This window comes from Ostrea edulis, chromosome 6 (genome assembly GCF_947568905.1).
Source record: "Ostrea edulis chromosome 6, xbOstEdul1.1, whole genome shotgun sequence".
Lineage (NCBI taxonomy): Eukaryota > Metazoa > Mollusca > Bivalvia > Ostreida > Ostreidae > Ostrea > Ostrea edulis.
This window is the reverse complement of record NC_079169.1, coordinates 22,698,590-22,715,614: the sequence shown is the minus strand read 5'-3', so window position 1 is coordinate 22,715,614 and position 17,025 is coordinate 22,698,590. Positions and strand designations below refer to the sequence as shown.

The 17,025-nt window shown below is 35.0% G+C and overlaps 1 long non-coding RNA gene and 1 pseudogene across 1 annotated transcript; one reads left to right on the top strand and one right to left on the bottom strand.

The window, feature by feature from the left end:
• The window catches only part of LOC125647063 (steroid 17-alpha-hydroxylase/17,20 lyase-like), a 9,196-nt pseudogene extending 2,633 nt beyond the window's left edge, over positions 1 to 6,563 (top strand).
• Positions 6,564 to 12,608: 6,045 nt separating this feature from the next.
• On the bottom strand, positions 12,609 to 17,010 carry LOC125647919 (uncharacterized). The gene is made up of 3 exons (XR_008796256.1): positions 16,865 to 17,010; positions 15,574 to 15,647; positions 12,609 to 14,306 (listed from the first exon to the last, which is right to left on the bottom strand). It is a non-coding gene; the product is annotated as an uncharacterized LOC125647919 (long non-coding RNA).
• Positions 17,011 to 17,025: the final 15 nt, after the last annotated feature.

Genomic DNA, 17,025 nt, shown 5'->3' with positions numbered 1-17,025 from the left:
TACAGAATCTTCGACGAGATGCGTTTAAAGTCACAAATATATCTCTTTTGTGTTGAAAAAAAATCGACAATCAATTCATGATCAATGCCTGGGTTATGAAGATATGTGGATACAGTAAAGTTGATTCATCTGCGTCGTTGTTTCCACCATACTCGATTTTCTCCTGGAAAGGAACATATGCAGGTGGGGAAAACTGGGGATCATCAGCCTTCTTCAAAAGATAGACATTAAAGGTGCGTGTATTTTTAAAGCTCTTAAATGAAAGGCGAAGATAACGAACAGTGAGCAATCTCATAACTCCTACAAGCAATACAAAATAGATAGTTGGGTAAACACGGACCCCTGTACACACCAGAGGTGGGATCAAGTGCCTAGGAGAAGTAAGCATCCCCTGTCGACCGGTCACACCCCCCGTGAGCCCTATATCCTGATCAGGTAAACGGAGTTATCCGCAGTCAAAATCAATGTGCCAAGAACGGCTTAACAATCGGTATGAAACACGTCAGACAGCATGTGACCCAATGATAGGTTGTATTGACGAACTAGATCGTTATAACGACCATAGAATTTGCGAAATGCTGACTTCAATTGAGACTGTAGAAACACCATTACCATCAATGTGTTTGTCAGTAGCTTACCTTGATTTAAAAACTGACTATACGCAGAACAAGCTCTTGCATATCGAATCAGTTGAGATATATAAACAGCATATGCAGGTGATAATGGAATATTGCCACATAAATATGGGAAGTTGACGATGGAGAAGCTGAAATCATCCCGTTTGTTACGCTAACAAAGGAGCACAATTCGTGCCCATGGGAATTCCAACAGACTGTTGGAAGATCTGATCACCAAAAACCACAAAGATATTGCCAATGAGGAACTCTAGCATATTTTTTTTATATATCAACTTCAGAGTACTTGTGCGTGGAATCAGAGTGGTATTTAACAAAGTAAGTTTTTGGATGACTGATCACTAGATATGGATATTTCCTTTTTCCATTTTTGTTGAAGAAGCAACTATCTATGATGTCAAAAAGTCTAGTCTTTAATTTATCGTGAGGAATGGTCGTGTATAGTGTTGAAAAGTCATATGTTTTGATGTTATTCATTTGGAAAAAGTTTTGCGATTTCAAGTTTACTAAAAGTTCTTTAAAATTTTTTAGAATCCACATTTGATTAACACCACTTCTGGCATTTGTAGTCGAACAGTACCTTTGCAGTTTCTCCTTCACAGCTGATAATCTTTTCGTGAGGAGCAAAGATAGCGGCTTGGTAGAGCACTTACTGGATCCAGCAATGTATCTTTGTTTGTAAGGGTTTTTATGTACTTTAGGAATCTAGTATAGGTACGGTAACTCATATTCATTCGACCCATTGACTGGGATATAAAATGTGTCTAAAACTGAAGCATGGTTTTGAAGAATTTCATCTTTTGAAAGGGCAGTTGGAGTATAAGTACGATTACCAAAAGTGGAATTAATGTCAAGTTCGTTTAAAATACAGTTGTAATAATGAGCCTTACAAACAAAGACAATGTTGTTACTAGCTTTGTCAGCTGGAACCAAAACATATTCCTCATGTAACCTTTCTAATTTCTTATCACTTCTGGTTCTGGTTCACTTCTGGTTTTAGATATTAAACAATTTGTTCGGGAAAATGAAGAGACGGACCTGGATCCCCACGATATGGTGGAAGAATTCTTATTCAAAAATCTGTCTTCACTGGTAAAAGAGGTTTCGATAAAACCCATATGAATTGAATTTATATAACATATACGTATATAGTATATAGCATTTTCTATGAAACAAAAGTAGTTTGACAGAATTATCAGAAACAGCTATGAAAGAATCATTATGCTACAATGTACGTATTAGATGGCAGGGACAACCGATCCACAGTTGCAAAGACTGATGAAAGAGGTGGATGAAAACGCCAACGATATTGCAACACCAATGGTCGACCTTATCTTCAGAATGTTTCCTTTCCTGCAATTCCTACTCCTTTCCGTGCCAGAAAACCATCGCTTGTCAAATTTTGCATGGATGAAATGTTGAAAATAATCAAGGAACTAACGGTTAGTTTAAATAATATTCACCACACAGCATTATCGATAAAAAGCCTTGCAGTGTAGGAAGAATTTAGCGGACAGTAAAAAAGTTAAATTTTTCAAATGTGTTTGTTCTTGTAGTTTTTCTCTGAATTCCTTCTAGATTGTCTTGTCTTATATTCCTGAGATCAGTTGTCTCTTTTATATCATGGTTTGTTCATGGACAAACCTAACAATATTTGTGCAATATAAACTTAAATATTTTAATATTATTAAAACTTGTATGCGTAATTTAAAAACACCTTTTAATGAAATTACATGTTCTCCGTATGATCAATTTTTGAAATTGAGGGAGGCTACTGACATATACGTTGCTATCACTGGGTTTTCAGCAGTCTCTTTACATTCAGCATTTTGTAAATTGTATGGTCGTGATAATGATGTTATTTGGAAACATAATCTGTCAATAGGATGAATGCTATGTGACATGTTTGATACAAATTGCTAAGTTCTTTTCGACTTTTAAGATGACTCCGTTTACCTTGATCAAGATATTGGGTTCATAGTAAGTGTGAGCCATCAACAGAAGATGTTTACTTGTTCTAGGCACCTGATCCCAACCCTGGTGATTTCTGTGGTCCACTTATACCCAACTCTCGATTTTTACTCTTTATAGAATTTATGAAATTTATTATTATTCATTTTGACTACGGATAACCCTGTTTACCTGATCAAGATATATGGCTCACGGCGGGCGTGACCGGTCAACAGGAGATGTTTACTCCTCTTAGGCACCTGATCCCACCTTTGATATATCCAGGTATCCGTGTATGTCCAGTTCTCTATTTTATATTGCTTGTATGAGTTATGAGATTGATCTTTGTTATCTTCACCTTTCATTCGGTATTTGTTATCTTCAGCTTTTTCATGTTTGCAAACAAAAAGTAAAATGACAAGCTTTTTCATTATACATTATTTCATCAACAATGGTTATTCAGAGCAACGTAATATTTGAATAATGCTTGATGAAATAATGTCTGCTGATTTACAAATTTTAGCAGCTGCTGTAAATTATATTTAAAGACAGCATGCTATCCATGCAAGGTGAAGATAACGAACAGTGATCAATCTCATAACTCCTACAAGCAATACAAAATAGATAGTTGGGCAAACACGGACCCCTGGACACACCAGAGGTAGGATCAGGTGCCTAGGAGGAGTAAGCATCCCCTGTTGGTCGTGTTGTGTGTTGTGTTTGATATGTACGTCGGCTCATGAATCAGTCAAATTCCAATGCTCAGCATAGTACCTATATTGTACAGACATTGCTGATGGTCTGTGATAAGTCTAAAAAGAACCCAGAAGATGATTTTTGTTTAGAAACATTCCAATGTCGTGCTATCGCTGATTCTATATGCTAAGATATTTGTGTTTGCCCAACTCTCTATTTTGTATTGTTTATAGGAGTCATAAGATTGATCACTGTTCGTTATCTTCTCCTATCATTAATTTCCCTTTTTGATGATTTTAGAATGAGGGAAACATTGAAAGGGGCATATACTACGAAATAAAGAATGCCAAGGAGAGGCACTGTCTCCACCTTACAGACAACCACATAAAGGCCATCCTAGTGAATATTATTGGAGCAGGTATCTCACAAAAAGTACAATGTAGATCAAAGTATGTATTCAAAAGCATGCATTCCATTTCTTTCAGCTGCCATTACGTTAAACTGAAAGTCCTGCTCTATTTATTTTATCATTACTGATTGTTAAATCCCGAAGAAGTCAGATTGTAGAAAAATATGCATTAATAAAAGCTTTTCGTTTTACACCAGCGTATATCCAGACATATTAGTGCTTTCTGGGGGATACCATTTCATCAGTTAAAAGTAAATTCAGCAGATTATTAAATGTGAAATTCTTACAAAACCTTTCCTATTCAACATTTCACAAATTTTATGGTCGTTATAATGGTGTTAAAGTTGCAAATAAAATATATATCTATCATTGGGTCAGATACTGTCTGTCGTGTTTTATACCGATTGTTAGGCCGTTCTTGGCATTTATTGAATCAATACACAGTGCTCCCAGCGAGCGTGACCGGTAGACAGGGGTGCTTACTCCTCGTATGCACCCGTTCCTACATTTGCTATGTCTAGGGGTCCTTGTTTGTCAAACTCTTAATTTTGTATTCCTTGTGGAAGTTATGATCTTGGTCATTGTTCGTTATTTTCACCTTTCATTCACATATCCATGTGATAGACTTTATTAAGGTGTATTTTTCAGATATATTCAGTGTTTTATATATTATGAATTACTAATACACGTATATCGTATAATGTACTCTAGTTGACGACCAATGAATGAACGGCCTGACACGTGACGTCCCTCTATACCTATAATTATTGGATAATCAAGACTTCGTGAAAATTGCATTCAATCACCCGGTAAAATAACGTTGTTAAAGTTTATTGAAGCAATTAACATTTTATGGCATCTTTGCACTATTGAAAAATAATATGTTAACGTTTTTGCTTCTAATATCCTAGGCAAAATATTTGATAATACGAGAATGAAACTTTTCTGGTTATCGTGAAAGATTTTAAAAGTACCGAAACACCTCCAAGTAACAAATTGAAGCAACTTAACACCATTAAAATCTAAATGTGGTAATCATGACTATTCTTTCTGGTAATTTTGTTCTTTTTCAGGTTTCTTGACATCGAGGGGTACTTTAATGTCTCTGATTTTTCTGCTGGCGGAACATACAAAGATTCAGACTAAAATTCAGAGTGAAATCGATGACGTCATTGGGGAAAGAGAGGCTCACATCAAGGACCGAAGTAGCTGTCCATTTACAGAAGCAGTCATTCTAGAAACACCGATATATATCACACGCCCCATTATCTTCCCCCATTATACATCGGAGGACTGCATTATTAGTGGCCGTACGGTTGGAAAAGGAACATCTGTGAGAAATTGGGGAGTATATTAGAGAGAATTTACATACAAACATGTATGTACATAGATACAGTGAAAACTGTCTTATCTGACTCCTGTGTAATCTTTTTAAATGGGCATTCCGATCCTTAGCTTCATTCTCAATTCCATATTTTCAATTTTTATAATATCTATTCCGACACACTGTGTATTCGGACAAAAAATGTCTCCTTGTGCATGTCGAATTAGACAAGTTTCACTGTAAAACTTTTTGTGGATGCCCACCATACGTAATAAAAGACAGACGCTACATGTAAATGCTTTTTTGGGTGTTCTACGAACGAATAACTTTAGTTTTCCTTGGCAAAAAGCTGAAATGCTCTTTGATTAATATTTTACGTCCTTTGTCAATCTAACAGAAATTTGTTTAATATTGCTTGAAATCAAAGTTATCACAAAGTCTTCCACATCTGCTTCGTACTTAAATATTTTATTGAAAATAATTATTACCGGCAAAGTAACAACTCAGCTTCACGACAAACGGGATCATTTCAGCTTCTCCATCGTCAACTTCCCATCTTTATGTAACAATATTCAATTAACACCTACATACATGGTGTTTATATTTCTCAAGTGATTTGATACGCAAGATCTTAACCAGATAACCAGATTTTAAATCGAGACACGCTACTGACAAACAAGTTGATGTTATAAGGGTTTCATCAGTCTCGTTTAAAGTAAGCATTTCGCAAATTCTACGGTCGTTATACCGATCAAGTTTCCCAATACAACCTATAACTGAGTCACCTGCTGTCCGACATGTTTCATATCGATTGTTAAGAACAATGATTTTGACTACGGATAACTCCGTTCACCTGATCAAAATATAAGGCTTATGGCGGGTGTGACTGGTCGACAGAGGATGCTTACTCCTTCTAGGCTTCTGATCCACCTCTGATATATCCAGGGCTCCGTGTTTCCCCAACTCTCTATTATGTATTCCTTACAGGCATTTATACGAGATTGGTTACTCTTCGTTATCTTCACCTTTCATGATATACAAGATTTATGTAACTATGAGATCGCTGAATTTTAATATAATTTTACTTGCAGATAATCACTAACTTGTGGTCAATTAATCACAGCGACGAGTGGGACGACCCATTCGTGTTTCGACCTGAAAGGTTCCTGGATGATTCAGGTTTACTTTTACCTGCAACACATCTTACTAGAAAGAGATTTTATTTGTGAATGATTCTATAATTACCATTTGAAAGCTAAAAATGCTGATTAAAGTTGATTGTCTGCTTTTTGAAATTTACGACTGTAGGTTGTTGGTTTTTGGTTTCGGTAAACGAGCGTGCCTTGGTGAAGTGTTCGCCAAGAACATATCATTCCTGTTCCTTGCCACAATGATGCAGACCTGTATCATTCGTAAGCCTTTAGAACAACAACTCTCCGGCCTTGATCCCCGGATGATGATGCCTGGCGTCGTGCTTCAGCCTCCGCCAAACAAAGTACAATTCAAATTGTCCTGTAATAAACTATTTGCATCGTTTATCAAATCTTAAATTTAAATATTTTCGCAAATTCTGTGATGGTTATAATTATTTTGTGTGCAAATATAACCTGGAATTTAAGTCTAATGTTTGTCTGACGTGTTTCATAGAAATTGTTAGGCCTTTCTTTACATACTGATATTGAATATGGATTACTCCGACCACCTTAAAATGGCTGAAATATTGCCAAAACGGCGTAAAACCCGAATCAATCAATCAATGGATTACTCTGTTTACCTGATCAAGATACAAGGTTCACAGCGGGTGTGACCGGTTAACAGTTAATGCTAACTCCTCCTGGTCCCCTGATCCCACCTTTGGTATTTCCATAGGGCCTTTATATGCCCTACTCTCAATTTTGTATTCTATATAGGGTTATGAAATTGCTCACTGTTCGTAATTTTCACCTTTTTCATCTCGTACATGTTTGTTACCATCTCTGAATCAAGACCTAACATGATTCAAATAAGATGAAATGGAGTATTGTAGGTCAAAACTTTTAATTTTTGATAAATGAGAGAATGCATGTAAGTGAAAACGTGCTCATGGTCTAGCTTCGGGTGAAAACGTTATTGTAAGGAATTGTTTGTGAATCCATGTAAAACCAATTATGGTGGGTTTGTAATCGTGACCAAATCAGATCTCATAACATATGAAGTCACAGAAATTGGGAATCACCATCTTTATCGTTAGGGCTGATTTCAACCCTTCATCCAATGGCCAAAACAGAACCATATTGTCGACAGTTCATACCTACAACACATCAACCAGTAAATTATCAACCTGACTGATAATCTGTCAATCTCCACACCCGGAAAAACAAAACCTTGGATCTAATGTTTACTTTCCATCCATCTTTTGTGAACATGTTTTCTTCGTGTCGGGAGTTTCTTAAGATAGATATAGGTGTGTTCCGTGCTTTGGTAATTTCGTCATTAATGAGGTTTTTCGGATAATGTTGTCGCCGAAGGTATGCTTTCAATTCCTCCAGTCTTTTTGACCGTAATGAAGTATCCGTAATTATTGTACATATCCGTTTAGCCATGTTGTATGGAATGTTACGTTTAGTATGGGAAGGGTGGCATGAATGGAAATCCAAAGAAAACGATGTAAACAACGATATTCCTTTTGTAATTACGCATAACCCTCGCAACCACAATATTTTTGGAACAGCTAGAAGATTTTTTCCTATATTAGAACAATTCCAAAATCTCAAAAACCTGATAAAAGAATCTCAAATAAAAAACAGCAGAAGACAGGTTCCTAATCTGAAGAGAATTCTAACGCGTGCCCGATTTACTACGGAAAATTCCAAATCCGTGCAAAAATGTGGTGATTCACGTTGCGGTACATGCAATCATCTAGAGGAAGGCAGAGAAAAAATTCTTAAATGCGGCAAAAAATTAACACCAAATTCTAACATGACATGCAAATCCAAAAATGTAATATATTGTATGACCTGCCCTACCTGTAATGAAAACTATATCGGACAAACCAACAAAATGAACGCCCGTGTGCGCGTGCACAAGCAGCAAATTCGCGATCCAAGTATCAGAAATTCGCCATGTTCCGAACATTTTGCCAATTGTGGTCATGGAGATTTCAACATATTTCCATTTTATAAAATGTATAATGACTGCGAAATTTCCAGAGTTACAAAGGAGGAATACTTTATAAAATTGTTTAATCCCAAACTTAATAGAAAATAACTGTGTAAAATTGAAACTACATTGAACTGAAATCTGTAATTGATTTCCAAGTTTTGTCTAATATTGTGTGTATTATACCGCTACCAGTGTAATTTATTATGACGTCACAAAGGACAATTACTTACGTCGTGATATGTTGACGTTACTTAGCAATATTATTTCATTTTATAACTGTCTGAAGAGGCATTAAAGCCGAAAGCGCTAACAGTGAAATGTTATTCGAGTTTTGTGTTTCTTGACTTTTATTATTGGATATATATATATATATATATATATATATATATATATATATATATATATATATATAATTTCATCATTTATAAGAAAGTATACATAATATCAGCTGGTATAAAATATCCACGGATATATAATTGGTATCAAAATACATAATATCACTACATGTATAATGTATATCAAATATTTGTCAGAAGTAATTTTCAAAGTCATAGAAATATCATATACAACGTTAATGTAGATATAGCAACAGTATAATAACATAGAAATTACTTGAGGAATAATGTATAAACAATTTAGTCGAAAGTTGACCGTATAGTTATAATAATAAGTATTTAAGGATAATATATACATTGTAGACTATATAAGGAAAATTAAAGAGTATATGTTAATACCTATTGTCAATAGAATATCTAAGTATGAAGAAGAAGTGGGCGGTTCTGTGGTGTCTTTTATTTCGAATTCAAAGGGATATATCGAATCGACATACGGATGAAAATCGATTGAAGAACAGAAATGGCTTGACTGCTTTAAAATATATTATCTATCATAGAGACAGCAGTACAAAACATACTGGAAAATGACATATTTAATGTAGAATTAAAAAAAAAAATATCCGAAGCACTCAAATATCATTTGTTTATCTTCAATGTAATTTATAACATCTATAAAATACAAGGTCTGAAAAAAATGTTAAGTAATAGCTGTGTGAAGAGTCGGTTACACAAAGTAGGTACTCTGCCTAAAAATGACAATGTTCAACTACATCATGTGCATGTCAATTTTTCATAGAATGTCCAATCACTTCAAAAAGACACATGCGCATCTTCAATGTTTCCGTAACAGTTCTACAAGGTCTGAAGGATGTCCAATAAATGCTGTAAGAGAAGTTGATTACAAAGATAGGTACCGTCTATTCAAGACTTGCTTAAAACATAACAAGGTTCAACTACATGTATATTTTTCGAAAAATGTCTGATCACTTTCAAAAAGACACGTACATTTGCAGTGTGTCCATAACAACTGTACAAAGTTTGGGGAACGTCAAGTTAGAGGTGTAAGAGGAGTTGATTACACAATATAGGTACCCTGTAACAAGACGCCCGCCCGCCAACCTTCCCACCCGCCCGCCCGCCATTCAACGTTTTATATAGATAAGACGTCGTCATTCTAAATACAAACAAACTAGTGAAATGTTAATTTTGTAATTTAAAGCATCTTAATTTTATGCCGTCACAAATTTTAACTTCTAAATGACACATTTAACCTAACGTATACTTGAAATGTGATATAGATAATAAACTTGGATCGATATCCATTTATTTTGAAAACTTCGTAAACAATAACACACCTCAATCTTTATTTTCAAAACAAATAATAAACTCTCTATAATGATCTTCTGACATGATGTTTTTGGTGAAAATTTCTAAACTGTAGATGTTGACCATTTAAAGTGGAAAACAAACTGGGAAAGGGGGCATGAATCGGTCCCTTATACTTGTCCAATTCCTGAATGTAAAACTGGATCATAATATGCATGTACATGTATGTGTATTGAAGAAAAGTTTTAATTCAAATGAAGAATTATGGTGGATATATGTGTACATTAAGATAAAGCAAGAAATAGCATAATGAAATTCAACAGTGAATTTAGTGAGTCTATTACAGGTCTTTTAAAATGGATGTCCACGTATCATTCACATTTTGGTTGATATAAAAAGGTAAACTATACAAATTAAATCATCATTTTAATTGAAAGAAATAAAAGTTCAAATGTCCATCATATGGTAAAAGTGTATCGTATCACAAGTGAACAGCGTTACATAAACAAAATATTAGTTACAGTCAGTTTGGGGCGTAATACAGAGTCACCCTGGGTGTGAAATGGAAATCCGGATTGGGCGAGGCCAAGTCTAGTCCCAATTAATTAATACGGTTTTCCATTTCACACCCAGGATGACTCCGTATTATGTCCCAAACTGACTGTGTAACGAATTTATCCCGCTGAAGACCTTTAGAAAATTTGTTCAGATTTCAGTAATGATCATCATTGATAGATTATTATGAAATTGAACACCATATTAAGTGTGAATGACATTGAACATCATATAATCACAATATCAAACCATCACAGTTAAGAATATGAACAATAACATTAAATAAACAAATCATGTTTGTTGAAACTGAATTCAGACATACATTGAAAGCTAAGGTGGCTGTCAGACCAATATACACGACTTTTTTCAGTTACTTCCCTTAGTAAAATTTCACCCCGAGAGGTGTCGTTTCTAACGTAGCCGCCATTACATCCGTGACGCTGGTTAATCGAACTCCGTAGCAACCATTCACCGGTAACATATACAACTGTAATAATAAGCTCACTACCACAGTATACTATATGAAACTCTATCAGATCTTTTGTTTATGTAAAATATGAATCAACATCAATGTAAAAATGACATGGATCGATTGATTTCGTCCCCAAAAGACGTCAAACACCAAGAATGGAAGGATGATATTCGCGAATGGCCGCAAGTAGAGTACGGCGATATTTACAATTATTTGATTTTGAGTAGAGCTTGTGACGGCGAAAAAATGAAAAATTACAAATCGTTGGACAGTTATAATTATTTTAAGAGCGGTTCCGTTGGGAAAATTCTTCATTTCGCCATCAAAGATAGGGTTGTTCTAAAATCAGAAGTGCGACCGTCACAAAAAGTAAACTCAGACTTTCACAATTCATGGGTACTCTGTGACATGGTTGGCACGATTTTAACCGGTGGCTGTTCATGCATGGCGGGGAACAGTAAAACGTATAGCCACGTAGGTGCACTTCTCTGGAAAATTCAATATGCCGTCAAGTTGGGTCTAACAGGAAAGTCCTGTACCGATGAGCATATGCAATGGAACAAGGGCTCAACGAGAAACCTGGACCCGGGTGTACTGGAGGAGATGGACTTTAAAAGACCTAAATAAGGCAGTGATTTAACAATAATGCTGAAAAACCACAGAACACAAAATCAGTATTTCCAATGTTTGTGTCTCACCAATCTCTAAAGTATTTTGTGGAAAATTCTGAACTTAAAGAATTGTTTTCATTAAAGAATTTAATTTTAAGTAAATCTGTGCACGCAAAAGTAAACACAACTCTATTTGAGCCTTCCTCTGAACCCCATACTGAGCATGTTGGTGGTCAATTTTATAATAAGTACATAAAACTCACTGATGCTCAAATCAAGTCATTATCAATGGCAACTGTTTCACAAAGTGAATCAGAAATGTGGCACAACAGTGGAAAAATTAGAATAACTGGCAGTAGTGCGAACAAGGTTCCCATCTGCGACACTACAAACAGTGATAACTTCATTAGAGACCACTTATATCCTTCCTTCAAAGGAAACAAATTCACCAAGCATGGTCAGGAAGGTGAAATTCTTGCCAAACAACAATTGCGTTCATCAGGATTGCATATAGAAGATGCAGGTACTATATTTTCATTTGAAAAGCCCTGTTAAGTGTTTCCCCAGATGGAATTATAACTGATGTTGATGGTTCACAGTGTCTTTTAGAAATAAAATGCCCAGACACTTGACAGTTTATATACAGTTGGTAGATATGGTGTTGTGAAATCCTTGGAAAATGGTACAATGTATGTTAAACATAATAGTTCAAGGATGTATTACCTACAAATACAATTAACTTTGCATGTAACACATATGCAGTTGTGCAAACTTGTTATATGGACAACTAATAAATACACGGTCATTCAAGTACAACATGACCAATAGTTTTGTGAATCGGCAATTTCAAGTCTATGCTTATTTTACTTCAAAAACTTTTACCAAGAGTAGTTGATGACTTTGAATCTGGCAAATTGAAGATTAGTAAAAAATATATCAAATTTTCAAATTGAATACATGCATATTGATAAAGATCGTGTTTTTGATAACATGATTACTGAAATTATACAATCAAATGTCTTTTCAATCTGTGTTAGTTATTCATTACTGAACATGTATTAATTTTTTTTTTAAACTTAAAATGTTCAATAATGAAAAGGCTAAAAGGAGCAGCCTAATGATATTCGAAACAAGTGATAAAACCAAACACAGTATTTACAGTATTACCTTTAATCATACACAAATATCTTGATAATAAATATGACATTCACTTTAAAGTTATGATAGCTCTCAATCTGAAAGTTTTATTTTGTTGTAAATATGTGCTATTATGATAATTTTGTATGCAACTTTAACATAGTCATTGATAAAATCAAAAAACAAGTTCAAGATTTCATCAAAATAAGGATTTTGGTTCTATTGAATATAATTAAAACATATATAGAAATAAATTTTTGTTCGGGAAGACAATAATGTAATTTTACTTCATTAAAAGCCTATGCAATTTTGCAACAAAAAAATTTTACACCAGAAACTAGTATTACTATAATGTACAGTATATCATATCAATGATACTGAATTTCCAAATATGGTTGTAATTTACAAAGATTAATCAAATATATATCCAAAATACATTGGCATTTAAGACATTTCAAGGCTGTGAAAAAATATAACATTATGAACTTGTACATAATATCATATTACAATATGTTAATGCATGCATCATTAACATTAGTGAAGCTGACTAGAGTTTAAAATTTTATCATAACCATCAGTTATCTTTATCTTTGATAAGGTCAGATCTCAGATTAACCAATGCAGCACAAACAATGAAGTAGTCACTGAGTTTCTTAACAGAGGTTACGGGAACACCTGACTAAGAATGCGGAACACTTTTAAACGTCTAATAGCCCGTTCCACATGAATCCGTAAAGTGGCAATTCGTCTCGTCTCTGTTACATCCTCTTCTGAAAGTTGGTATTTACCTTTCGTAAAAGCTGGAATATTAAGTTTCACTTTCAAGGGAAAGAGTAAGTCATCAATGGTAAAACCTCGATCCGCCATAATTTCATCCCCAGGAAGAAGGTAATTTAAAATGCCAGACTCTTCCACAATTGCTTTATCACTAGATCTTCCTCCAAAGCCTTTCGATATAAACACAATCTGTCCAGGTGGTGCAATACCAACCAAATACTTTCCCGTGTTGTTGGACTTGTAGTGGCTGTATGTTTCTCCTCTTGTCTTCAAGTTTTTCACTCGTTGGATGAAAGTTTCAGCGCAATCAATTATGACTGGTTTTCGGATAGTTCTCACGAAAAGATTTTGGCATGGTGGCTCTAATTGTTTCACGTGGAAGCCAAACAATTAAATTTTTCAGTTTTGAAGCCATAAAAGAGAGTCTTTGATTGAAAATGGTGCACGCATAAGACTCGGATATTCCAAATCTATTGGCAAGATCTGCAAACAGTAGATTAAGCCTTACTATCATTAGCACCAACAAACCTTGTTCTGAAACGGGCATGGTAAACTTCAATGGGTCGTCCATATTTTGCATTACACTCACAAATGTTCTGAAAGTGTTTAAAGGCAGTCCTGTGTATAACAAGGCTAAGGAGTCAGATGATATGTCAGCAGTGGTGAGGCGTATATGCAGAGTGCTACAGTTTACTCCTTTGTCCTTGGTCTCACTGGGTCACGTCTGTGTTCCTGTATCCCTGGATCCTGAAATGCACGGCCTAGCATATTCATGCTCATGTAGTGTGGGATCTATCCACTGTGTGCCTGCAGATCTGCTTTCTGTTATGCTCGTCTGCGTTAAAAAAGATGTCATCGTTGGTTCAGTTTGAATAATGTTGAGAGTTTCAACATCATCTGCAGCAGCAACCACCTTTTGTTGCTTTTCATGTTCACTCCTACAATATAAAGTGTACATTATAACATAAAATGACAAAGACAAAAACAAAACTATCTGTATGTAAATCAATACATGTGGTATTGTAGTGTGTATCAATTTACACTTTCAGAGTTTTTTAAGGTCTTGATTTCAAGGGCCTGGGCCTTTCCAATTGGGAGAAATAGTGACAATTGCATGTTTGGAAAAATGTTCTATGGATCAAAGAAGTAGGGAGAAAACCAAACCAGTGCATTAAATCTAAGGAATAATTGGACTCCCTCTGACTTATATTTAGGTCAAAGCTTACCTCATTTTCTCATTTAATTAAGCAGAGGCCAAATAAGGTTTACTTAACAATTTTGAAGCAAAAATTGTAATTTGTGGGCTTTTGATGATTTATGAACAATTAAGTGTAACCTAGTTTGATTTTTTTTTATTGTTTGGGAATTTTAAAACAAAAATTTGGAGAAATACTTGCTTTTTAACATTGGAAAGGGGCCTTATTTTGGTCATCTAGAAACCCTGACTTTTCATGAATTGTTTCATTGTGTTGTATTTATAATTTTGGAATAGTGTCTCATATTTTGCACAAAAATAACACCCCGAAACACTGAAACAGAAAATGAATTATCCATCAAATCCTTCTGATAAACTGATTCAAGAGTGCATCGGGTGTGTTATCGATCTAGTGCATGTACTTATCTTTAAACAAGAGGCCCAAGGGCCACATCGTTCACCGAGTCACCTTGGCTCATATTTAAAGATTTTCCCTATATATTTGTATGCAAAATTTTGACCTCCCCCGCTTGTGACCCCATCCTACCCCTTGGGGCCATGATTTTAACAAACTGAAGTCTGCATTATGTCAGGAAGTTTTCATGTAAATCTCAGCTCTTCTGGCTCAGTGGTTCTTGAGAATTTTTTTTTAATGACCCCACCCTATTTTGGCATTTTTGTGATTATTTCCCGTTTGAAAGGGACATAACCCTTCATTTGAACAAAAACTTGAAAGCCCTTCACCCAAGCATGCTTTGTGGCAAGTTTGGTTGAAATTGGCCCAGCGGTTCTTGAGAAGAAGTAAAAAATGTGAAAATTTTATGACGCCGACGACAAATTTTGATCAGAAAGCTCACTTGAGCCTTTGGCTCAGGTGAGCTAATGATATAAATATATTTTTCAACCTCTAATATATTTTCATCAATGACAGTTCAAAATTTTGTTTTACTTGACATAAAATTGGCTTATATCTGCTCTATGATCAATTGGAGTCAAACAATAATACATACCCATCTGTTCCCACCATCTCTAATTTCCTTTTTCTTCAGAAGTCGACGACCAACTTTGACGGAAGCTTTATAACCTACAATGCATTCTTAAAATATAAATATACAAAAGTTTACACAGATATAGTAACTACAGCTATAATAGAACTACATTCATGATTATTTTTTTAATAAAAAAAAGTAACAGACTTGGAATACATACTTCTTTGTTACACTTTAATTAAGGCCAATTCAACTTAATTAGTAGATTATCATCTGGGGTCACAAAAAATATGGGATGGGTTGGAGGATTTTATTTTTTTGAAAACAAAAACAAAAATCGAGGTGCACCCTTTTTTGAGGGTTTGGCGGGGATGATAATCTATCAATTAATTTTAATTGGCCTAATGTAAAATACTTAATCTGATTGGCCAAGAAACAATTGACAAAACATGTTTCACCTTGAGAGTAAAAAGCATATGATCCAGGGTAATATTATCTTGCAACAGGGAACATTACTTGACAGGTGATATCGTAAAAATTATAACATGCGTCAAATTTGAGCGTGTACGGTTCACTGTAGATTTGTAGAAAATGTCATTTGAGCGCTTTGAAAAATTGATATATGATATTATACATGTAGTTGATTGAAAATTGCATCCCTCGAAAACCATTGTCAACCTCAGATCAATCTAATTAAAATCAGATCTTCTCTAACCGTTCCAATGTAACGGTTAGAGAAGATCTAAGACTGATTTTAATCAGATTGACCTCAGATGTGCCTCAGTTGACAATGGTTTTCTCAGGGTAAAATTCTTCAACGTTACCCTCAAGTTGCTCAACTATATGCAGTATGGCCCTAATTAGAATTACCAACCTTCAGATGTTATTTTTACTCAGAATGATTGCAATATCTATACAAACACAACAAGTGAAAATTGTCCTACTAACTTAGTATACAACCTTACTATAACGAAGACAAATTTTGAATATAACCCTATCTGTCAAGCTCTTGGTACATGTAGTCTTTGAGTTATGATCTAATTGCTTTTTCGAAAATAGTTCAAATTACACATAACCTTTCATAATTGCGGTTAAATTTCTTTCATATTAAAACATAATTAACCAAGTTCTTATGCATGTGTACACACTGACGAGCTACATGTCAAACTCTAAAACAAATTATACTGAAACGTGGTGGGTCATAACATTAACAGGCGTACATGCAGCGGGGTGAATGTGTAGACAGGCCTGGTCTTCTGCACTTTCTATTTTTAAAATACTTGTATATCATACGGTGAAGTTGTAAACAAACCTAAATTCAGAATGGGTGTTGGTCCCCCGTCAATAAAATGCACCAACACATTCTTTGGCAAATCGTGTCGCTGTAATGCCCGCTGCCATTTCAGTTTCTCTTCTATTTTCGGCATCGTGTGTAGGGTGTATGGCACGACGCAGGGGCAATCTTTGTGAGGA